Source organism: Bufo gargarizans, chromosome 9, assembly GCF_014858855.1.
Source record: "Bufo gargarizans isolate SCDJY-AF-19 chromosome 9, ASM1485885v1, whole genome shotgun sequence".
Lineage (NCBI taxonomy): Eukaryota > Metazoa > Chordata > Amphibia > Anura > Bufonidae > Bufo > Bufo gargarizans.
Genome location: NC_058088.1, coordinates 43,548,761 through 43,575,295, shown reverse-complemented (window position 1 = coordinate 43,575,295; position 26,535 = coordinate 43,548,761).

The window sequence follows — 26,535 nt, the reverse complement described above, 5'->3', positions numbered from 1 at the left end:
CTCGAATTCGCGCACTAGGGTGACAAACACGTAGCTGATTAATGTGCACCCATTTTTCAATAAACTCATCCCCCTTAGGGATTTTGATTTTGTAGACCACTGGAGATAATTTGTCAGTGATGACATAGGGACCTTTCCAGGAAGGTAGGAATTTTCTCTCCTTCACTTGATCCCGAGCGAAGTTATAGAGATATACCCGATCGGAAATTTGATACTCCTTCTGTGTAGTCTTCAGATCGTAGTATGTCTTAGCACTCATTGCGGTTTTCTCTATATTCTTCTGTGCGAACGCAAAAGCATGCTGAAGGTGCTTGCGTAAATTTTCCACATACTGATGCGATGTTGTAGCATTGATCAAGTTATGGTCCGTTGTTCTGTAAAGTAAATGCTGGGGTAACACCATCTTCCTTCCCGTGATCATCTCAAAGGGAGAAAGCTTAGTTGCTGCGCTTGGGGTGGCTCTGATGGCCATAAGCACCAAAGGCAACTTGACATCCCAGTCCTTACCAGATTCATTGATAAACTTTTTTTAGGATGTTTACAATGGACTGGTTGTAACGTTCTACTCCACCACTAGAGGCTGGTCGATAAGCTATATGGAGCTTCCTCTTTACCCCCAGGATTTCCCACATCTTTGTCATCACCTCACTGGTGAAGTGACTTCCACGATCGGATTCAATGCGCTGGGGAAGACCAAATCTAGAAAATACGTGGTTAATAAGCAGAGATGCACATATGCTTGAACTGCATGTTTTGCATGGCAAACATTCCACCCATTTGGTGAACAGACAAGTTACGGTTAACATATACTTGTTTCCTTTTGATGAGGTTGTTACTGGTCCAATGAAGTCAATTTGGATGTCTGACCATGGCATGGACATCCCCCTTTTCATGAGCGGTGCCCGATGAGTGGGTCCTTGTGGCTGGAATTGAGGGCAGATTAGACATCCCTGACAATATGTTCGCACATCCTGTAACATCCATGTGGCCAGTAAGCGTAGTCCCGTAGTAACTCGTACGTTATTTTCTCACCTCGATGACCAGCGGTTGGGGCATCATGTGCATGTTGCAACATCAGACCTCGGTATGCTGCAGGTACTACCCATTGTGTGATACCGTTCTTCGAGGTCCTTATCAGTAATCCATCCTGTAATGAGAATTGGGACTTACCTTTCATCAAAATTCGTAACTCCTCGTTACCCATACAGTCTTTCGTGGTTATGGGACAGTTGTGTGGATCCTCAATGTACTTATAAAAGAGACCAATAATCGGATCCCCCTTTTGGCTCGCAATGAGATCTTCACTAGGGGAATCTTGGCTCCACTGTGCCACATTGGCTTCAGCTCCCTTTTGGGCCTAACTCCTTGTCATAGCATCTACTTGGACAGTTCCCATGAGGTCATCAACGTCAAAGACTTCTCCGTCAATGGCTGCTTGCTTGGCAAGGGAATCTGCTAGGTCATTCCCCTCTTTATCCATGCCTGGATACTTTGAATGACCTCTTACCTTCTTCCAATAAACGATAAGACTGTGGACGGTAACCATCTCATCAATTTTACAAAACATCTTACCATGCTTTACTGGCTTGTTATTGTTTCTCATCATGTTGGATCTTTTCCATCCGGGAAAATACTCCACAAAGCTGTTACGAACATAATCAGAATCTGTGATGATTACAAACTCCTTAATATCATATTCAATAGCCATTTGTACGGCTTTGTACACAGCAGTAAGCTCTGCAACCTGGCTGCTTTTAGAACCAATTTTGTATCCAACGGATATATCTAGGAATGTATTATTCCACACGACTCCAATACCTGCAACCAATGTACGTTCGGATCCTTCATCGGCATGGAAGGAACAGCCGTCTACATACACACATGGTACTGATTTGCAGTACTCCTCTTCATAAGATTTATATGGTGATGATGATTGTTCCTCCAGGAAATCATTTTCCGTTGTCTCACCTTTACGTTCCGTATTGGTACAGTCATGGAGTTCTGCTAATCCCTGAGCAACTGGGTTTTTATTATTTTGTTTGTACCTGATCTCCAATGGCCATCCCATTAAGGACATTGTCCAGGCGGTTATCCTGCTGTTTGACAAGTTTCCATCTCTTATACGATCACTCTGCAAGTATTGCAGCGGCTGGTGTGCGGTCTCCACAATGATCCTTTCGCATTGGATAAAACTCCTAAAATATTGCAAAGCCCATACAGTTGACAATAATGCTTTTTCACAGCTATTGAATTTTACCTCTACCGGTGACAATGATTTGCTGGCATAGGCGATGATCTTGCTTCGGTTTTCCTGTTTTTGAAAAAGAACTGCACTTATGCTTTTATCAGTGAAACCTGTTTCCACGAAGAAAGGTTTTCCCCTTCTGGATAAGCAAGGCATGGAGCCTGGATAAGTTTGGCCTTGAGCTCAGTTACAGCTTGCTCATGACGCTCGCTCCATTCCCATTTTACTCCTTTCTTTAGCAACTGCAAAAGAGGTTTTGTAATTTCGGCATAATTATCTATGAACTTACGTGAGTAGTTCATTATACCCAGGAATGATCTCAACTCCTTGAGATTTGTAGGAGATTTTGTCTTGGTCACTGCTTCCACCTTCTTTTTCTGTGGATTAATTCCATCCGCAGTGACTTCATGACCTAGGAAATTAACCTTGGTCCGGCACCATTGAGCCTTCTGCAAAGAAAGTTTTACACCTGCTTTCCTCAGCTGGGTCAGTACATGCCTCAACTCCTGAATATGTTCTTCAAAAGTTGTACTTTTGATCAGGATGTCATTCACATAGGATAAGGTACCTCGTTCAGCGGCATCAGGCATTGCCTTATGCATGAACACTGCAAACTCATGGCCCGCATTTATGTACCCGAAGGGCAATCGGGTCCATGCATACTGTAGTTTGCCAAATGTAAAGGCCAGTTTGTACTGATCCCTTTCATCTATCTTAATCGTCCAATATCCTTGTGCACAGTCAAGGGCAGTGAAGATTTTGGATCCTTGTATTTGTGCCAAACTTTGGTCAATATATGGCACGGGCCATCCGGACATATAAACACGTTTGTTCAACTGTCTTAGGTCCGAGCAAAGACGAAATTGACCGTTAGGTTTGAGGACTCCAAGTATCGGATGATTGAATGAACTGTGTACTGGACGGATGATACCCCTTTCCTCCAAGTTCTTGACGATTTCCGATAGTGACTCGTAAGCCGCCAGCGGAAGTCGGTATTGTTTGACAAAAACAGGGGGTGCATCGGGATCTGTTTGGATTCTTGTAACGTGTAGGTTTGTTTCCCCACAGTCATAAGAATCCTTGGCAAACATCTCCTGGAACTCTGCGAAGAGCTCCTTTAGCCGTTGACGCTTCGACTCGTCGGAGCATGCGTCAGCCATGGAGATTTGTTCTTCCACCCGCTCCTGAAATTCTGGGAATATCTCAGGATGACTTAACTCATAAGCTTCTTCAAGCTCACTAGTTAAATCATTCTGGGTGTAGCGTACCTTATCCTTTCCTTGCTGGTATGATTCATACTCTTTTTCATCGATCTCATGGTTGAAAACTAATGATGACTCTTCGATGTGGCATGTACCTTCTTCAGAGCTGAAAGGATAAACAGAGTGTATGTTAAATAACCCCTCAGGGGTTGAGGAAAAATGTTGTTCCACTGTTTGTTCCTCTGTCAGGTATTCATCAGGAATTATTCCAATAACATCATTTTGGAATCCAAACGTGTAGTATTCTGAATCCATAGCTAAACCAATTACGGTGTCCTTTTGTAGGGATATGCTATGGGGAACCATGTTATGAATTACCATGTGTAACGGATCCTGATGGATGTTTATCAGTGGAGTAGGTTTTACCTTTAGGCCGAGTTGCTGCATTCTGTTGGATAAACAGATCAACGCGTCTGCGTTCTTCAGCTTCTGTCCCTTCTTTACTTTAACGGGGAGAAGAAATGGTTTGCATCCTTCAGGAATTTCAACTTTCTCAGCAACCATGATACTTACGGCATAGGGCATCTGTTGTCCCCATCGTAAGGCTTGTTCTTCATCCTGGAACCCCTCTAGGTTTTCCGGCAATCTGGACCATAAGGTGTTATTTACCATGTCAATCTGTATGGCAAATCGGTGCAGAAGGTCATTACCTATATACATTTGATACCGTGATTCATTTATCACGATGAAAACGTGCTCCGTAGTTTTATTTCCTATGGAGATAGATAAAACACATCTTGCAACAACATTATGACTCTGGAAATCTCCATCCAGATCATGAACCCATTGGTCCTGTGGAGAGGAACTTTTAATCATTTTAGGGTTAGTGATCTGTTTTAAAAGTCCTAGGCTTATGTAACTCGCTTCGGATTTCAGATCCAACTTGGCATATTTCACCCGGGCTATATTGTTTACCTGTACGGGAATCAATAAATTGTCATGGACCTTTTCAATCTGTACCATCGATTGAATGTGCCTGGTCAGGTCCAAGACTTCTTGATTCCCCCTTTCAAGAGAAATGGTTAATAGATCATCATCCAGAGTTACCTTTTTGATTTTGTCCCTCTGGATGGTAATGGTGTGAGCAGCACCATTGACATCTTCCTCGGGCTTACCATTCTTCAGGATTGTGACCTCCGGTATTTGATTGTTCCTGAAATGCACTTCAATAGAGTTAGGTTTCTCTTCAATCACATGACAACTGCGTTGTGCTTGTGTGTTGCAAGAGTATTCATAAGCAATGGGTGCCTTCACCTGAGTCCATACTGCTTCATTAATGAAATCAACTATGGGACTCAATCTTTTTAATAAATCGATTCCTATGATCATCCGATCATATGGAAGATCCACAATCAATGTGGGATGTCTAATTGTCTTCTTGCCAATCTTAAATGTCAACCAGGATGTTCCTTTTACCTGTAAGGCATTTCCACCTACACTTATCAAAGAGCCATCAAATGACCTTAATCGTGGCTTCTTTGATGTTAAATCTGAAACTTTTTTGAAATAGGTGTAAGATAAAATGGTGGCTTGTGATCCAGTATCTATTAATCCTTTGATTGGTCCGATAAGTTCATTTTGTAGATATATGTCCACAAAATATCGGCCATCCACCTGCAACAAATCACAGAGAAAGTTAGGATGTTTACCCATCTGCTGTCTGAGAGGTTGACCTCTCTGCAGCTCCGTGACCTCTGCATTCCTGAGTCTCCCAGGACAAGCTGGAGGAGCAGCGTTAGCCCCCCCTTTTGGCACAAGCTGTGTGACATCACAAATCACAGCTGGCTTATGGCTAGATGCTGGGACGATGTGATTATACACTGGAACAGACATCTGGTCAACTGAATTGACATCATTAGACTGCAAGACAAATGACATATTAGACATTTCCCCCCTGGCCCTAATTTCAGGGTCAGGGGTACTGCAAGGAAATAAAGAATTAGGAATCACATCAGATTCTATCACAATCAATTTAATATCCTTACAGTGGCCTGGGTTCTGACCCGGCCCAATCTGCTTTATGCTGTTACATTGCTGGGACCGGCAGTTGCCCCTAAAAAAGGATTAGGCTGTTTTTCTGGGGATAACTGGGACAACTTATTTACCATATTGCTCAGCTGGGCTACTTGCTCTACCAGCTGATCAAACCTGTTTGGTTTGGGCACATTTTGGCTTTGTTGGGCACCCTGGTTATTGGTAGGTGACCTACTCCTGGGTGAATTCAAGGATTCCTGCCTATCTTCCCTCTGTTGTCTGGGCCTATTATCCCAACGTCTATAACCCTGATAAACTCGATTGTTATAGGGCCTATATCCCTGGGAAACGTTATTGTAATAGGGACGGTAGTTAGACTTCCCATTACCTGAATTATTCCCCTCTGGTCCATTATTATTTTGGGGTTTGGTCTGTTTGGGCGGTCCTACCTGTTGTTGCTGGGCTTGTTGAGAAGGTCCTGTAGACTGAGGGAACCTTCGTGGCTGGCTTTCAAATCCCAAGTTAGGGTTTACCTTAGCTTCAGCTACCCTTTGCTCTGGGGAATTTTTAAACCTTCTCTCACCTGTTGTATGGCACTCACTGATATTATACAGCATGGTGGCAGCCGTCACCAACCTATCCAAGGGAGCATCAATATCCAGATCTCTGGCTAAGTTAAGTTTGATCTGGGTTGGCATAGCATCATAGAATAACTGCTTGAATTCTTCAGATTCCCAGTTTGGGGATCTATATGCCAACCCATAGGCATTTTTGAGGACAGAGAGGAATTCACTAGTGTTGAGCGCGAATATTCGAATTACGAATTTTTTTCTCGAATATCGCAATTTCGAGATTTCGCGAATATTTAGAATATCGTTCTATATATTCGCGAATTCGAATATTCGTATTTTTTTTTTTATTATAATATTTTTTTTCTTTCCCACTTCTCTAAAGTTGTTCTTACCTGTCCTTTGGATTCCTGGCTTCCTGGCTGCTCCAGTCAGTGGTGTTTTCAACTTACTGCTATATTCCATATTAGCTAAATTACAATCTAATCTATATGTGTATTTTACGAAATTTCGCAAGTTGCGATGCGAGTAATATAACACGAAATAATCGCATGAAGATTTCAATTTAGCACTGCTATATTCCATATTCTAGCCTAGTATGGAATATAGCAGTGCTAACTTAGCACAGCTATATTCCATATTAGGCTAGAATATGGAATATAGCAGTGCTAACTTGAAATCTTCATGCGATTATTTCGTGTTATATTACTCGCATCGCAACTTGCGAAATTTGCAAATGTTCTTAATATTGCTCTAACTTCGTCTTTTAGAATATTACGAATATTCTAAAAGACGAAGTTAGAGCAATATTACGAAATTTCGTAAAATACACATATAGATTGTAATTTAGCTTATATAGTGCTATAATCCCTTTTTTTTTCCTCTAATTTTTTTTGCCTCTTCTGAACTTAAGTTTTGTAAAATATGTACACTGTTAAAAAATATTACTATAGCAGTATATTAGCTTAAATACAATCTATGTGTATTTTACGAAATTTCGTAATATTGCTCTAACTTCGTCTTTTAGAAATTTCGTAATATTGCTCTAACTTCGTCTTTTAGAATATTCGTAATATTCTAAAAGACGAAGTTAGAGCAATATGAAGAACATTTGCAAAAGCCGAAATTGCGATGCGAGTAATATAATACGAAATAATCGCATGAAGATTTCAACTTAGCACTGCTATATTCCATATTCTAGCCTAGTATGGAATATAGCAGTGCTAACTTAGCACAGCTATATTCCATATTAGGCTAGAGTATGGAATATAGCAGTGCTAAGTTGAAATCTTCATGCGATTATTTCGTGTTATATTACTCGCATCGCAATTTCGGCTTTTGCAAATGTTCTTAATATTGCTCTAACTTCGTCTTTTAGAATATTACGAATATTCTAAAAGACGAAGTTAGAGCAATATTACGAAATTTCGTAAAATACACATAGATTGTATTTAAGCTAATATACTGCTATAGTAATATTTTTTAATAGTGTACATATTTTACAAAACTTAAGTTCAGAAGAGGCAAAAAAAAAAATTTGAGGCAAAAAAAGGGATTATAGCAGTATATTAGCTAAATTACAATCTATATGTGTATTTTACGAAATTTCGTAATATTGCTCTAACTTCGTCTTTTAGAATATTCGTAATATTCTAAGAGACGAAGTTAGAGCAAATCACGAAATTTCGTAAAATACACATATTAGCCTAGCCATAGTCAATTAGCATAGGAACGTTGCCTTATACTATCAAGATAAATAATCGCAATACGCGAAAAAAAATAAAAATCGTATATTATTCGCGATAATTGGAATAATTACGAATATTCGATTTCGACGAATATAACACGAATATTCATTCGAATATTCGCGAAATATCGCGAAATCGAATATGGCACCTCCCGCTCATCACTAGAATTCACGGGGACTCTGATTGGGTCTACACGTAAGGCTATATATGTCCCGTTTTGCAGCAGTAGTGGTTCGGTATGGACCGAATTCCAATTTAACCTCATGCAAAACACTTGGCCAATCTAGTACTCCTCTCTCCTTAAAGGATGTAAAATAATGACGATATCTATCATCAAATGCCCATGGAAGGAACCTAATCCGGTCAGCATCAGAGTATAACTTTAAAGAATCCATAGTGGATTCATACAGTTCTAAGTGATTGGCTATCTGAGAAGAACCTTTCTTGGAAAATTTGGATACTGTACTATTTAAAAACTTAATTATGCTGGAGGAGCTCTGATCCTTTTCTGAATATTGGGAATTTTTCTTCCTAGAAACCACCTCAGCATACGTTGGTCGCCTGTGATTCTGTGGCAAGGAATAAGTCACATGCTTCCCCACATCACCGTCAGACTCACATGCACTTTCACAACTTTCATGAGACTTATATATCGCACAGGTGATTTAACCCTAACCCTAACATGTCTATCCAGGGGAGTATGAGGAGAGACACTTCTAGGGGCTTCCATAATATCAACACCTAGTAAGGTGGTTACAGTTTGGAATGCCCGACCTAATTGGGTTAATGCCTCCTGTTTAATCATGCTAACACTTTCAGGTTGCTGAGTGTTTTGGATGGGGTCTGCTGTAAAAGCATGTGATGACATGTCTGGATATTGGGGAGTAAGAAATGGAGGGTCAGGAGATCTCACAGTGTTAGATGGATCCCTTTCAGCATTGACTATATTACGGGCTGATTCATCTGTCTGTTTAATTTTGGAATATTGGAGATATAAATCCTCTAAATCACTTTTTGCCTTTTGGTATGCATCAAGGCTGAGACTAAGGTTGTACTCTAAGTCTTTGATCTTCGCTTCTACGGATTTTAGTTCTGATTCCATTTTGGATACATATATTTTTGTACCCGTTATAGACTCATACCTAGTTTTAGAAAGAGTACTGACTGCCAACAACGCATACAAAACAGGTGGCAATGCACATAAGAGGTGTTGGTCCCTCTTGGTATTATCATTTGCCAAATCCATATAGGTCAGGTATCTATCAACCATGCCACCTAACTTCCATACATCACAACGTTCTTCAAAGGCTCTCGCTTGCAGTTCATTAGTCCATTCATCTATATTTTTATCTAACTTCAAACGGGAATAAACATAATTGATAACCTTAGAGATTATCTTTTCTGGGTCAGAGGGATTATCTGCTAAAACCTGGCCATTACCTGGGTCGCTGTTTGTTACACTCCTGATTATGATCAATGAAAAAAAAAAAAAAAAAAAATGAAAATTTAATTGGCGGACATATAAACGCCAGTTCTTTTATTGATGAGATCTAAAGTTAATTTGTGCAGCTAATGAAACAGGGTGCAATTAATTATACAAAATATAATTTATTATAAATACAAGCAGTACAAATGGCATACAAATGAATACAAAGATAATATCAAAATTGACCATAAGATGGTGCACCACCGTTTACAGGCTGACTTAAGTACAATCCAATACTACTTTTCTTTTTATCAAATTATTACCGATTAATATACTGGTAATCAAAATATTATAATGCAACAACAATAAAAAAAAAACAATAGAAATGAATCTGTGGAAAATCCCTTATGCTCAATCAGAGAATATGGCAGTAAGAGACATCTTATAAATACGCTCGTTGACCTAACTACGGATAATAAAATCCGATCAGAGATTCCACTCTGATAGCAATATTACAGAAATTCTAATGATGTGCACGTTCATTAAAATTTCCCATAAAATTATTGTTTTAACACTATTGACCCACTAATAATGGGGTCTCAACTATATGCCAATTGGAGCGATTTATAATTACTGCAAGTAAAATAGATCATACATTACCCCTGGCTTTGGGATAAAGAGCTTTTAGAAGGGACCCAGCTTTCCAAGATTCAGATCTATCCCGTCCTGTGGTATGTTCCTGGTGTGTGAAGTGATGCTGATGTATCAATTCCCAAGTGTTCTCCCTGAAGAAGTTCCAAGTGATGTTTGGCTCCAGTCCTCTTTGTCCCAAGTGATTTTTCAAGTGATCTCTTTTTTTTTCCTCCCAAAAACTGGATTAGATATCCTCATCCTTATCTATGCCCATCCCCTCTTGGATTAGGGATTTCCAATTAGATAAGGTGGGTGTGACGTATGGTAATCATGGGTATGATGTCATTTTATTGGCATTTTTGAAAAGCTTCTGCCCATCTACCACTTGATGGCACTGTTGTATCATATAGCAATTTTAAGAATTAACATATATATCTGGCTTTATTACACCTCTTAACCTTTGGTCTCTCCCAACTTAAATCAATTAGGAGGTATTCTTTCTGACACTTTAGGATCACTTTCCCAGACATCATGGATCCATTTTGACAGTTAACAGACCATCTTATTTATGGTCAGATAAGAGAACCATAAACTTCTAGCTTTTGCCATGGTTTGTATACACCTAATTGTCACAGCTATTTGAATAATGATGTTTGAAATACCATCAGCTCCTCTGAATAGACCCTTCTTAAGAGAAGAAAAACAACAACTTGCTATATCCCCTCAATGAGATATAATACAAAAAGATACATTAATAATGTTTGGTTATAATACATTAATATTGCATAGTATATACGAATCATTAACAAGTTCAAACGCTAAATAAATGCACACAGGAATATATATATATATATGAATATATGAATAGATATCTATTCCACACCAGATGTGTTTTATGGACGTCTCTTATCAGATCATGCAACACCCATTGTTCCTCAGACTGATATGTTTAGAGAAACCAGTGTTTTTAAGCAATAACCTCTCATGACCCCGGTAGTTAAGACAGTTCATGTGAGACCCATTACAATCTCTAAGATACCACATCTGTTGGCAATAACTTTTAAAACAATATACATTGTATGCCAGTGACCATCATGATCTTCTCTGGCTTATTCCAACAGAGAGTTTGGCCTCTTAAAGGTAATGTGAATCTCCATTTTGGTTCTAATATTGTCAGACCTTAATGTGCAGATATAAATATGCCCGACATAACAAATAAAGGCTTGAAATATCTCGCTTTGCATGTAATGAGTCTCTCTCATATATTAGTTTCACCTTTTAAGTTGCATTACTGAAATAAATGAACTTTGCACGATATTCTAATTTTTCAAGTTTCACCTGTACGCCGATCCAGAGCATCCCGAACATGCTCAATGGGTGGCATGTCCGGTGAGTATGCTGGCCATGCAAGACCTGGGATGTTTTCAGCTTCCAGGAATTGTGTTCAGATCCTTGCAATATGGGCCATGCATTATCATGCTGCAACATGAGGTGACGGTCGTGGATGAATGGCACAACAATGGACCTCGGGATCTCGTCACGGTATCTCTGTGCATTCAAAATGCCATGAATAAAATGCACCTGTGTTCGTTGTCCATAACATACACCTACCCATACCATAACCCCACCGCCACCATGGGCCACTTGATCCACAACGTTGATGTCAGCAAACCGCTTACCCACAGAACGCCACACATGCCGTCTGCCATCTGCCCTGAACAGTGAACAGTGAAAACCGGGACTCATCGAATGTGAGCATTTGCACACTCAAATCAGTTACGACTAACTGCAGTCAGGTCTAGACCCCGATGAGGGCGCAAAAATTGTTTTCATTAAATTTTTATTTTATTTTTTTAAATACATAACTTGTGGACTTGCCCTGCCGGGCCTGGCCGTCTGCCCCAGCCTGTAGGTATGCTGTGCGGCCCTCACCTCCTAACAGAGCGGCACGCAGGCTCAGCAGCATCACGGCATCGGCAACACAGACAGTCACGTGGTCAGGGGGGTGTGACTGCCGAGTGGCGCTGCGGCGGCGGGCAGCAGCAACTGGTGTGGACTGGGGAGCGGAGGTCTGGAGACTGGAGGAGGAGCTGTTGGCGGTGAGTAACTGTGTATGAATGAGTCTGTAAGACATCAGACAGTGACAGACTCACACAGACAGGCCCAGACAGGCCGGACTGCTGTAGGTGGCACAGACAGGTAGGTAGGTCAAGGTGATCTCATTGAGCGCAGGCTGCGCAGAAACATAAGAAAATTAATGGGGGTGGGGTCAGGGTGAGGCGGGTAACATTACAATGTGACATGAATGGAGAGGGGACAACAAGACATTTGAAAAAATGTCTCTAAGTAGTCACTGTCTGGGCGGCCCGCAGGGAAAAATTTATGTGGCATGGGGAGGGGGGAGAAATGTGTCAACATGGATGGAGGGGGGGAGAAATGTGTCAACATGGATGGAGGGGGGAGAGAAATGTGGCAACATGGATGGAGGGGGAGAGAAATGTGGCAACATGGATGGAGAGGGGAGAAATGTGGAAACATGGATGGAGGGGGGAGAAATGTGGAAACATGGATGGAGGGGGGAGAAATGTGGAAACATGGATGGAGGGGGGAGAAATGTGGAAACATGGATGGAGGGGGGAGAAATGTGGAAACATGGATGGAGGGGGGAGAAATGTGGAAACATGGATGGAGGGGGGAGAAATGTGGAAACATGGATGGAGGGGGGAGAAATGTGGAAACATGGATGGAGGGGGGAGAAATGTGGAAACATGGATGGAGGGGGGAGAAATGTGGAAACATGGATGGAGGGGGGAGAAATGTGGAAACATGGATGGAGGGGGGAGAAATGTGGAAACATGGATGGAGGGGGGAGAAATGTGGAAACATGGATGGAGGGGGGAGACATGTGGAAACATGGATGGAGGCGGGAGACATGTGGAAACATGGATGGAGCGGGAGACATGTGGAAACATGGATGGAGGGGGGAGACATGTGGAAACATGGATGGAGGGGGGAGAAATGTGGCAACATGGATGGAGGGGCGAGAAATGTGGGGGCTGATGTGACATAGGTGATTTGACATGGAAGGGGAGAAATGTGACGAGGGGGGCAAAAATGTGACAAAGTGGGCTGATGGCTGACATGGGGGACTGATAAATGGGGGCTGATCTGAAGCATTGGGGGGCTGATCTGAGGTCTGATTGATTAACATTGGGTGTCTGATTACTGGTCTGACCTAAGGTGTAATGGAAAATATTTTTTTCTTATTATCCTCCTCTAAAACCTAGGTGCGTCTTATAGGCCGTGCGTCTTATAGGGTGAAAAATACGGTCCTTAAACCAGCGATTGTCTGAAGCAGAGCGAAGATATCAGGACCACACAGAGAATAAGCCAGCTGATGCAGACGGAACCAGGGCCAGGTGAGCTGCGGGGGGTGGGGCGCCAAAATGTAGCTTTGCTTGTGTTGGCAAAAATCCTTGCACCGGCCCTGGTCACACTGTGACACTGACTGACTGTCACTCACTGATAGCTAAGCAGGTTACAGTCAGGGTGCTTGTGAAGGATGAATTGACCATAGACAGTACTGCCCAGAGGATGCCATATCTGCTGCCTGGAAGGTGGGCAATGCTTCGTACTGCCGTGCGCGCCCGGCCCTGGTGATTCATCAGGGAGCATGCATGCTCCTGATAGATATCGCTCCTCACACTGCGGCGCTGCACAGTGCAGCAGCTGCAGAGCAGAGGAAGAACTCAGTGGCGTAGCGTGGGTTGCCAGCACCCGGGGCAAGCCATGTATTGCGCCCCCCCAAACCTGTGGACTTGCCCCTTTTTACAGATAATGTAGTAAATGTCACCTGCAGTCCTATGTAACACCACAGATAACAGTGATAACTGTACAGATAATGTAGTAGATGGTTGTGAGGCCCCAGAATTCAGAACACGCACAGTGTGACCTGAAGTCTGGGGCCAGGATGCGGCAGGGTGGGCCAAATTCTATATCACCACCCCCCAACCCTACCGTGAAACAGATATGTGGATGGACATAACATACATTGCTACGAAATATACAGTATATTACAGCACCACATACCATACCTCATCCATCCAGTGACATCTCCTGTGATGTAGATTTTTCTCAACGTCTTCATTCGGAGATAAGACCGTCATGATACCTTCTTTCAGCTGTGTCTCTACAGAGTTTCACAGAAAGCATTTTTAGATTCCTCACTTTACGATCCTCCTTCCCTCCTTGTACCTCAACACTTTTATCCTGCTGCCCCCCAATACTGTGGTAGAGCCAGACAGATAGGAGGACCAGAGTTGAGGCACACTTATACATACTAATATTACAGAGGGGCCATTATATATTATAATAATATAGAAGGGCCATTATATAGTATAATAATACACAGGGGGCTATTATATATTATACTAATACAGAGGGGGCTATTATATAGTATAATAATACAGAGGGGCCATTATATATTATAATAATACAGAGAGGGCTATTATATATACTAATAATACAGAGGGGGCTATTATATATACTAATAATACAGAGCGGCCATTATATATTCTAATCCGTGTAGAGGGGGCACAGAGGAGGCAAAACCACTGTGTAGGGATGAGCGAATTTCATGTTATAAAATTTGTTTGTGCTTCTTTGGTGGTAGAAGCAGAATTGCATTATGGATTCCGTTACCACGGACCATAACGCAATTCTATGACGTAGAATGCATAATGGAATGCCTTTAGAGGCATTCCGATATTCCTTCCGTCATAATAGAAGTCTATGTGCTGCAAAACGGATCTGTCCCGTTTCCGTTATGCAAGAGAGGGCTCCCCTGCATAACGGAAACGGGACGGATCCGTTATGCAGCCCATAGACTTCTAGTATGACGGAATGAATAACGGAATGCCTCTAAATGCCTCTAAATCCATAACGCAATTCTGCTTTTACCACCAAACAAAGTGTAAACGAATTTAAAAATCTGAAATTCGCTTATCTTTACCGCTGTGTGGAGGGGGCACAGAGGAGACAAAACCCACAGTGTGGAGAGCGTACAGACGAGGCAAAACCACCTTATGGAGTTAAAATACCTTGTTAGGGGATGTACTGTATGGTGAGCAATGTAATTGTGGATGACTTTATACAAGTTTCTAGCAGCTCTCACACCGCTCATATACTCCACTACAAACTACATAAAAATACAGCCCAAAACCCCTCACCAGAAATCACTGACCACAGCATACTGTAAGTACCTGCACTCTGCCTGCTCTGGACGCTGCTCTGCTTCTCCTTACAGCCCTTTTCCTGCATCTGGCACAGTCTGTAAGGGGCGGGAGGAAGCGGTCACATGATCTCATGACGTCATGCCCTCGAAGAAGACAATACATTCTAGACCTGTCCTGAAGCCCCCCCCCCTGCGGACGCCCATGGGTTGTGGTTAGGTCAACAAATCAAGAGGATGATCAGAGTGAGGAAGTGGAAGAGGAGGTGGTGGACGATGAGGTCACTGACCCAACCAGGGAAAGTAGAAAGCTGAATGAGGACAGCAGTACAGAGGGGGAGGGATATTCAGAACCACAACAGGCTGGAAGAGGCAGTGGGGTGACAAAAGGGAGAAGGCGGGCCACAACACACAGGCCCGCAAATGTTCCACGGAGCACCCCCTTACGGAAACCTACCTTGCCAAGGGGCAGGTGTTCCGCAGTATGGCGCTTTTTTGAGGAAAGTGGGAATGACAAAAGAAAAGTAGTTTGCAACCTGTGCCCACCAAAATAAGTCGGGGCGTTAACACTAGCAACCTCACCACCACCAGCATGATCCTCCACATCCAAGCACCGTAATAAGTGGGACGAACGCCTGGCTCCATAATCTGTGTCTGCGGGTCACACCACTGCCTCCTCTTCCCCTATGGTACGTGCTGGCCAATTACCTGTCGAAGGCGCAGCCGAGGATGCCTCCCGCCCTGGACCTTTGCAAGCACCATCAGTGAACACATGCACTTCCCTGTCCCAGCGCAGCGTCCAATTGTCATTACCCCAGGCAGTAAAGGCAATCAAAGTGCCCTGTCAATCAAAGTGCAGAGGATGCGTCAGAGAGAGCAGATCCTGTAGGTTGTTCCTAGAGGCTTATTTGCATTTTATATTAAAACATAATTTTTCATAGCAATGCGGGCACATTTGAACATGGGACCAACACAGATGTCTTCAGCTCCCAAGTGCACATGTAACAGGTCAGCCAGTGTCATAGGTACAAATCTGCTGACAGATGCCCTTTAACCCCTTAAGGACTCAGCCCTATTTCACCTTAAGGACTTGGCCATTTTTTGCAAATCTGACCAGTGTTACTTTCAGTGCTGATAACTTTAAAACGCTTTGACATATCCAGGCCATTCTTAGATTGTTTTTTCGTCACATATTGTACTTCATGACACTGGTAAAATGATTTGAAAAAAAAAAAAAAATTTTATTTATAAAAAAATACCAAATTTACCAAAACTTTTTTAAAAATTGCAAATTTCCAAGTTTCAATTCCTCTACTTTTATAATACATAGTAATACCTTCAAAAATAGTTATTACTTTACATTCCCCATATGTCTACTTCATGTTTGGATCATTTTGGGAATGATATTTTATTTTTTGGGGATGTTACAAGCCTTAGAAGTTTAGAAGCAAATCTTGAAATTTTTCAGAAATTTTCAAAAACCCAATGTTTAGAGACCAGTTCAGGTCTGAAGTCACTTTGCGAGGCTTACATAATAGAAACCACCCAAATTCTAGAAACTACACCCCTCAAGGTATTCAAAACTGATTTTACAAACGTCTTTAACCCTTTAGGTGTTCCACAAAAATTAATGGAAAATAGAGATACAATTTCAAAATTTCACTTTTTTGGCAGATTTTCGATTTTAATAATTTTTTTCCAGTTACAAAGCAAGGGTTAACAGTCAAACCAAACTCAATATTTATGGCCCTAATTCTGTAGTTTACAGAAACACCCCATATGTGGTGGTAAACTGCTGTACGGGCACCCGGCAGGGCGCAGAAGGAAAGGAATGCCATGCGGTTTTTGGAAGGCAGGTTTTGCTGGACTGGTTTTTTGACACCATGTCCCATTTGAAGCCCCCCTGATGCACCCCTAGAGTAGAAACTCCATAAAAGTGACCCCATCTAAGAAACTACACCCCTCAAGGTATTCAAAACTAATTTTACAAACGTCATTAACCCTTTAAATGTTCCACAAGAATTAATGGAAAATAGAGATATAATTTTAAAATTTCACTTTTTTGGAAGATTTTCCATATTAAAATATTTTTTATCAGTTACAAAGCAAGGGTTAACAGTCAAACCAAACTCAATATTTATGGCCCTAATTCTGTAGTTTACAGAAACACCCCATATGTGGTGGTAAACCGCTGTACGGGCACCCAGCAGGGCGCAGAAGGAAAGGAATGCCATACGGTTTTTGGAAGGCAGGTTTTGCTGGACTGGTTTTTTGACACCATGTCCCATTTGAAGCCCCCCTGATGCACCCCTAGAGTAGAAACTCCATAAAAGTGACCCCATCTAAGAAACTAAACCCCTCATGGTATTCCAAACAGAGTTTACAAATGTCGTTAACCCTTTAGGTGTTCCACAAGAGTTATTGGCAAATGGAGATGAAATTTTAGAATTTAAATTTTTGGGCAAATTTTCCATTTTAATCCATTTTTCCCAGTAACAAAGCAAGGGTTAACAGCTAAACAAAACTCAATATTTATGGCACTGATTCTGTAGTTTACAGAAACACACCATATGTGGTCGTAAACCGCTGTACGGGCACACGGCAGGGCGCAGAAGAAAAGGAATGCCATGCGGTTTTTGGAAGGCAAATTTTGCTGGACTTTTTTTTTTTTTTACACCATGTCCCATTTGAAGCCCCCCTGATGCACCCCTAGAGTAGAAAGTCCAAAAAAGTGACCCCATTTTAGAAACTACAGTTTTGTTGGTACTAGTTTAGGGTACATATGATTTTGCTCTATATTATACTTTTTGTGAGGCAAGGTAAAAAGAAATAGCTGTTTTGGCACCGTTTTTATTTTTTTGTTATTTACAACATTCATCTGATAGGTTAGATCATGTGATATTTTTATTGACCAGGTTGTCACGGATGCGGCAATACCTAATATGTATACTTTTTTAAAATTTATGTAAGATTTACACAATGATTTCTTTTTTTTTTTAAATCATGTTTTAGTGTTTCCATAGTCTGAGAGCCATCATTTTTTCAGTTTTTGGGCGAATACCTTGGGTAGGGTATGATTTTAGTGGGATGAGATGACGGTTTTATTGGGACTATTTTGGGGTGCGTGTGACTTTTTGATCGCTTGCTATTACACTTTTTGTAATGTAAGGTGAAAAAAAATAGCTTTTTTACACCGTTTTTCTTTTTATTTTTTCACGGTATTCACCTGAAGGTTTAGGTCATGTGAAATTTTTAGAGAGCAAGTTATTACGGACGCTGCGATACCTAATATGTATACTTTTTTTTATTTATGTAAGTTTTACATAATGATTTCATTTTTGAAGCAAATAAAATCATGTTTTAGTGTTTCCATAGTCTGAGAAACATAATTTTTTCAGTTTTGGGGCGATTTTTCAGTTTTGGGTATGATTTTTGCGGTTTTATTGGTACTATTTTGGGGTGCATATGACTTTTTGATCGCTTGCTATTACACTTTTTGTGATGTAAGGTGACAAAAAATAGTTTATTTAGCACAGTTTTTATTTTTTACGGTGTTTATCTGAGGGGTTAGGTCATATGATATTTTTATAGAGCCGGTCGTTACGGACGCGGCGATACCTAATATGTAGACTTTTTTTTATTTATGCAAGTATTCCACAATAATATCATTTTTGAAACAAAAAAAATGATGTTTTAGGGTCTCCATATTCTGATATATAACTGACCATAAGGAGTGAGACAAGTATAGTACAAATAAATCAAGTGATGCTAGAGTAATCCAAAAGTCACATAATTTATTTGAAAATCACAGAAAGGACACATGATCAGCACTGGTCACAAGAAGACAATAGACACAGGTTACAATACACATTAAAAACCAAGAGGACCGATGGTGAACTGTCGATACAAGGGGTACCCCTTGAAAAAGCTGTACGCGAAACGTGCGATGGGGAGTGGACCGGTGGTGTTGCTGTATGGTATATTTAAACCAAGTGGTCAGTATTTCTTTTATTATGTGCTGAGTATAACTCCAATCATCCTACTGCTTCAGCTTTGACAAATGTGGTGTGTATTATCACACTTACTTTGTGACAAATTCTGATGTACAATACATGTAGGTATCCTTTTGGCAGTTTATGAGCCATAGTTTGTGGATATTATATATCCTTTAATTGATGACCAATTGGTAATATTTATGCACATGCACTTTATAATTATATATATGTATCGACAGTTCACCATCGGTCCTCTTGGTTTTTAATGTGTATTGTAACCTGTGTCTATTGTCTTCTTGTGACCAGTGCTGATCATGTGTCCTTTCTGTGATTTTCAAATAAATTATGTGACTTTTGGATTACTCTAGCATCACTTGATTTATTTGTACTATACTTGTCTCACTCCTTATGGTCGGTTATATATATTGTGATTAGGGGTGAGCCCTAAATTTTGTTTGGGCTATATATAGGTTTCTCTCCATATTCTGAGCCATAGTTTTTTGTCTCAGGTATAGAGATGTCCCGAACTATTCGCCGGCGAATAGTTCCCGGCCAACATAGCTTGTTCGCGTTCGCCGTCAGCAGACACATTCCAGCCAATCAGCAGCAGACCCTCCCTCCCAGACCCTCCCACCTTCTATCAAAAAGCAAGGACAGCATCCATCTTAGATTCATTCTGAAGCTGCAGTGTCACAAATTTGACTAAGTTGTAATCGCAATGCGATTAATACAGGTTATATTAATCGCATTGCGAATTCAACTTAGAGCTGCTGGGTTCCTAATGGTTGTATTGCTAGAATATAATGAAGATTGAGAATATAGTGCTATAATCGTTATATTCGGAATCGTCAATTCTAGCAATACAACCATTATGAACTCAGATCTAAGTTGTAATCGCAATGCGATAAATGCAGGTTATATTAATCACATTGCGATTTCAACTTACCACACTCTGCGTCAACTACGTAATTTTCCATGGGAGTTTTGCCATGGACCCCCCTCCGGCATGCCACAGTCCAGGTGTTAGTCCCCTTGAAACAACTTTTCCATCACTATTGTGGCCAGAAAGAGTCCCTGTGGGTTTTAAAATTCGCCTGCCTATTGAAGTCTATGGCGGTTCACCCGGTTTGCCCGTTCACGAACATTTGTGGAAATTCGCGTTCGCCGTTCGTGAACGGAAAATTTTATGTTCGTGACATCTCTACTCAGGTAGGGGCTAATTTTGAGGTGACGATTAGATTGGTACTATTCTGGTGGGCAAACGCCTTTTTGATCGCTTGCTGTTGTACTTTTTGTGATGTAAGGTGACAAAAAAATGGTTTATTTAGCACAGTTTTTTTTTTTTTTTTTACGGTGTTCATCTGAGGGGTTAGGTCATGTTATATGTTTATAGAGTCGGTCGATACAGACGCGGCGATACCTAATATGTATACTTTTTTTTTACCTAATTTTTACTAATTTTTTTAACTTTATTTGGGGAAAATGAGATTTTTGTTTATTTTTATTTGGAACTTAAATTTTTTTTTGGGGGGGGAAACTATTTTTTCAACTTTTTTTTTTAACTTTATATTTTGTCCCAATTTGGGACTTCAACTTTTGGGGGTCTAATCCCTTTTACAATGCATTCCAATACTTCTGTATTGGAATGCATTGGCTGTATGAGTAATACTGTGTGTATTACTCATACAGCTTCCGGCCTGTGAGATCCAGGGGGCTGGATCTCACAGGCTCGTCACCGGAAGGCAGCGCGATGCCTTCCTTAGACATCGCGCTGCCTTCCATGCCCTCGGTCCCCTCTACAGCCGCATGGGGACCCGCTGGCACCACTGCCCACCGGATAAGGTAAAAGCCGCAAACCGCAGGTCTGAATTGACCTGCAGTTTGCGGCAATTGCCGACATGGGGGGGGGGGGTCACGGGACCCCCCCGGCATTGTGACAGGATGCCCGCTGAATGATTTCAGCGGACATCCTGTTGCGATTAACCCTCGCCGCGCCGGAATTGCGATTTAAACTTAGGACGTACCGGTACGCCCTGAGTCCTTAAGGACTCGGGATACAGGGCATACTTTTACGCCATAAGTCCTTAAGGGGTCAAAGAGGTTATCCAATCCTATAAAAAGCCCCCCAATATGCTTTGCCCCCCCAAACTGAATATACTTACCTGGGTCCCTGCTCCCTGCGCCGCTCCTGGTCCCCGCATCGCTGCTGCTTCTTCCCGTGTGCGGATGAAAAGCAGTGTCCGGGTTGGGGGGTTGTTGAGCAGCCAATGGCATGTGGGGACAGGGACGAGCCTCGCTAGCGCCACCTGCAATGCTAGGGAGGCTCGTCCCCGCCTGCCATTGGCTGCTACCCACTGTCGCTGGATGTTTTCATCCACGCACGGGGAGAAGCAGGAGTGGCACAGGGACCCATGTAAGTATATTCAGTGTGGGGAACCCGGCATATTGGGGGCTTTTTATAGGATTGGATAACCCTTTTAAGGCTCTGTTTGACTGCACAATTTTTCACCAATTAGGAATATGAACACTCGTTCCCAATAATTGGCCGGTATAATCAATTTGCATAAGGCTGTGTAATCAGGCCGGAGCAAAAGAGCGCCAATGGATGATTTTCATTAACACGGAAGATAGAGCAGTGTAATACCACCTGAAAGGTCCTATTACACCTACAGATAATCGCTAACAAGCTCGTTAGCAATGATCTGGAATTGTAATTCAGCCGCCAATTACCCAATAAAGAATTTGTTCATTGGGTAATTGGAGTCTTTCAACATGTGTAAAAATAAACGCTCTCCGGTGGCAGATCGTGCAGGGTACTCAGCACTCCGCTGCCAGCAAACAATGATTGAGTATGGGAACAACCGATGGCATTAACGATTACTATTCCCCATACTGTGGAGGAGATCACTGCATGTAATCGCAGCAGTCTCCTCCGCTAGTGAGCAAGTGATTGCCGGAAAGGAACTCTTCCCTCCCGACAATCGCTTGCAGAATCTGTAGGTGTAAAGGACCCTTAAAGGGTTGTAGTAACCAGGGCCGGTTCTAGGTGAAATGGGGCCCTGGTGTGAGAAACAATAAGGCCCCCCCCCATGACTTTTACAGAAGAAACTGTATATTGTGGGGCACAGTGTAGGCTATATGTGTATAACATAAACATATTTCATATGAAAACTTACACTTGCTTGGCTTGGCCCTTGGGGATCTCGGACACCACTTTAACACTTTGGCCGGGGGCTCAGCGGAGCTGATGTTGTGTTTTATCCTAATGAGAAAGATTTCATAATAAGAATTTGGAGAAAGGGCAGAGGGATAGCAGAGCAGGGAGAGGATGGTGCTGCTACTAGGGGGTCATACTATGGGGGAGTAATAAAGCCCACCATAATGCCCCCCAGTAGAAATAATTCTCCCTATAATGTGACAGTGCAAAAAATACCCCCTTGTAATGCCCCCAGTTGAGCTAATGTTCCCATAGTGCCCCCATAATGTGCCAGTAAAAAATACCCCTATATAGTTCCCCAGTAAATGCCCCCAGAGTGCTCCTCTTCCTCCTCCCTCCTAGTGCCCCCATAATGTACCAGTGTCTCCCATAATTTGTAAGTATAAAATACCCCTTCTCAGTGCCCCTGTAGATGACCCCATAGTACTCCTCTCCCCCCTTCCCCATAGTACCCACCATAATGTGTCCCAGTATAAAATGCCCCTATACAGAGCCCCCATATAAAATAACCGTTCTTTGTGGCCTCAGTAGATGCCCCCATAGATGTCCCCCCAATAATGTGCCAGTAAAATTTGCCCTCATAAATGCCCCCCAATCATGTGCCAGTGTTAAGAACCCCCCACCATCATGTGTCAGTAACAAGAGCCCCCCATATGTGCCAGTAGCCAGAGCCCCCCTATATCATGTGCCAGTTGCCAGAGCCCCCCCATATCATTTGCCAGTTGCCAGAGCCCCCCTATTTCATGTGCCAGTAGCAAGAGCCGCCCTATATCATGTGCCAGTAGCCAGAGGCCCCCCTATATCATGTGCCAGTAGCCAGAGGCCCCCCTATATCATGTGCCAGTAGCCAGAGGCCCCCCTATATCATGTGCCAGTAGCCAGAGGCCCCCTATCATGTGCCAGTAGCCAGAGGCCCCCCATATCATGCGCTAGTAGCCAGAGCCCCCTATCATGTGCCAGTAGCCAGAGGACCCCCATATCATGTGCCAGTAGCCAGAGCCCCCCTATCATGTGCAGTAGCCAGAGGCCCCCTATCATGTGCCAGAGGCCCCCCTATCATGTGCCAGTAGCCAGAGACCCCCATATCATGTGCCAGTAGCCAGAGCCCCCCATATCATGTGCCAGTAGCCAGAGCCCCCCTATATTATATGCCAGTAGCCAGAGCCCCCCCTATCATGTGCCAGTAGCCATAGCCCCCCTCGATCATGTGCCAGTTGCCTGAGAACCCCCCATCAACATGTGCCAGTAGCCAGAGCCCCCCATCAAGTGCCAGTAGCCACCAGTATTGTACACAATTTCACAAAAAAAAACAAAAAAAAAACGTATACTTACCTCCATGTCAGTGATGCGATGCAGGCCTCTTCCGGCCTGTGTCCCGCTCTGTACGGCTCAGGCGGCGCGATGACGTCATCGCGCCGCCCGCTCCGGCCTCTGATAGGCTGCAGGCACTAGGCCGGCAGCCTATCAGAGGAAGGGGAAGGGACACACCTCTCCCTCCCCTGCTCTGTTGCACAGCTATCTGTATTACTGTCCTGAGGACGGCGATAAAGATGACTATGGGGATGAGCACTTCCACAATGGAAGCGCACATCTCCGTGTGACTGTCCGCCGCTGCCCCCACGAAAATATAGTTAGTTGCGGGCCGGTGCAGGGGGCCCCCTAAGGGCTCGGGGGCAATTGCCCCCCTTGCCTTAATGGAAGCGCCGGCCCTAGTAAGTAACGCTCATTAGCAATCATCTGGCAGTCTAATACTGCCGCCAATTGTTCAAAGAGCGAGCAAATGCTCGTTCATTGTGCAACCTAAATCTTTTGTGAGGTTGAAAAATGATCGTTTGCAGGCGACAGATCCTGGTGTCTAATCACACTCTGATTCAAACATGGGGTTCATCTTCTTTTCATCCCAGGGAAGGCCTTTTATTCTGCAGCATGGACACTTTACTGTTTCTTGAGATATTTTTTTATTGTTATTTGTTTGGATGAACAATTGTAGTTGTGAGAAAAGCTATTGAAAAAAAGCTGTGCTATGTATCTAGCACAAAGGGCCTATTGAAGCTCTACATGCAAGAACATTGACTTTTCCACGTTGAAGCTTTTGTTCTGCAGTTGGTTTCAGGCAGTCAGGATTTACAAGTCATCAATAGTATTGCTACACCGAAAGTGTTATTACACCGATAAAGACTACTTTTGATTCATTTGTTGTTTTTGCCTTGCAGGAGTCTTGTAGACACTAGTGTTGAGCGCAAAGATTCAAATTCAAATGTGAATTTTAATTGCGAATATCGCCACTACGAGAATTTGAGAATATTTAGAATATAGTGCAATATATTCGTATTTGTGAATAGTGTTGAATATTCTAATTGTGAATTTATTGCGAATTTGAATATTGCATATGCCGCTACTGTAGACATAGTCTACGCCTTACGAGATTAAGTCAAGGAATTGAAACAGGTATGAATCATAGAGAGATTCCAGCCTGTACAGGTGACTAATCTGTATTTGTAGGAATACAAAATATATTATATACAAGGTTCAGAATAAAGATCATATGTGTAATTGCCTCTAAAACTATAATATCACTGTCATTGTAGCCATGAGATGCAAGTATTCAGCCACAATTGGATGAATGGTCTGATATTTGAATGCACGTACCAGAAATGTGTAGTTCTAATCGCCATTGTGTATTTTGAGGCAGTGGATTACCCCCAATGCCATGTATATGACATATAGGTAGACATTGGTGAGACTGCAGCACTCTCATGAGCCTGCTGCCCTTTCAAACAGGGGGATTGTGAAGTCAGAATTCCATTAGATACTGGGCCAGATAGGGATTAATGGGAGAGTAGCCTAGAAGAATCAACTTCTATCTAGGAGCAGCGTTAGACTGAGGAGCCTAGGGCCGACAAGTGGCCTTTATTCTGGGGAACAACCCTACAGCTACAAGAAAATATTTCCTCTTCATTTGATTTATGGTGCCTGTCTGTTGGTGCCTCTTACAATGTCTAGCTGTACGTACCTTGTATAATGTCCTACTGTACGTTTATATATGTGTAATATCCCTAGTCATAGCCTTATATTTGCACTATGCCTGGTTTTACTTGTGCACTTTTACTTGTGCTTACCCCTCACCCACTCTCATGATCTCAAACCTTAAGAAGCTGCTTCTTGTAGGAGAAGGTCCCTGGGGGTGTAACTCCATTCTGCAGAGAGTATGTGGTTGCCATTCTCCTGTAATTGTTGTGCCCCGCCAGTCTGGTCATGCAGGGCAGGCCATGACCTGGTTAAGTGTATGACCACTGTTTTTATACTGCAGGAGAGGGACCAAAAATGTTGCCATGCAGGAGGGCACCAAAAATTATTTGGGCTGCCCAACCTTTAGAAATAGTATGCCTGGCACTTAGTGTTAGCATCATTGGGTATTGAATAAGATGTGAAGAATATCCTCAGACGCTGTATTACTGGACGACCGGCACACCAGCCTCCACTGCAGACTTGTCTTCTCCTGATCAGGCTGATATTGGCCTGATTGTGACTATGACCTAAAGAAGAACTCCAGACAGAACTCAGTGGAGCCCCCGTATTGGAAATCCCTTCCTGTGCTCTGCCTGGATCACTGACTTCTATGGGATTAGTTGTGTTACTGTTTATAATAGGAAACCTCTGAGATTCCCAAAAAAGTGGAGACTGTAGGCAGGAAGGATACAGACAATAATTAGTGAACAGAAAATGTTTTATTTTTGTTGAAGAAACACAATATAACAGATGATGTGTGACTGCTGTGCATTGGGCTCCTGTGTCTTCACCATCATTTCTAGTTGGTATAATATTAGGATCCACAATGGACGTCACTGTATAGAGACATTGTGGACAATAGGATCAGAGATTGCTTCTTTCAGGTGGCGCTCTCAGCTACAACTATTACATCATGTCCTCGCAATAATGGAAAACAACTAGGAAGGAGGTGGCTTCTTTCTAGCTTCAGTATTACCATCAATCTTGGATATAGACGAAGGAATGGAGGTATGATATGGCAGGCTTATCCACCTTAAAGGCAGCAGCGTTCATCCAGGGGCTCATCACTCCAGTGCTATATTCTTTATGACATAAGACGGCTCTGGCTGTGGTGGCATGTATGATGGCTCCAAAGCTTCTTAGATACTTGTTGACCTGTGGGTAGAGGAGCAGGTTACATGGGAAGTGCGAAGCATTTATACAGAATTGTGGAAATGTTTTACCAGT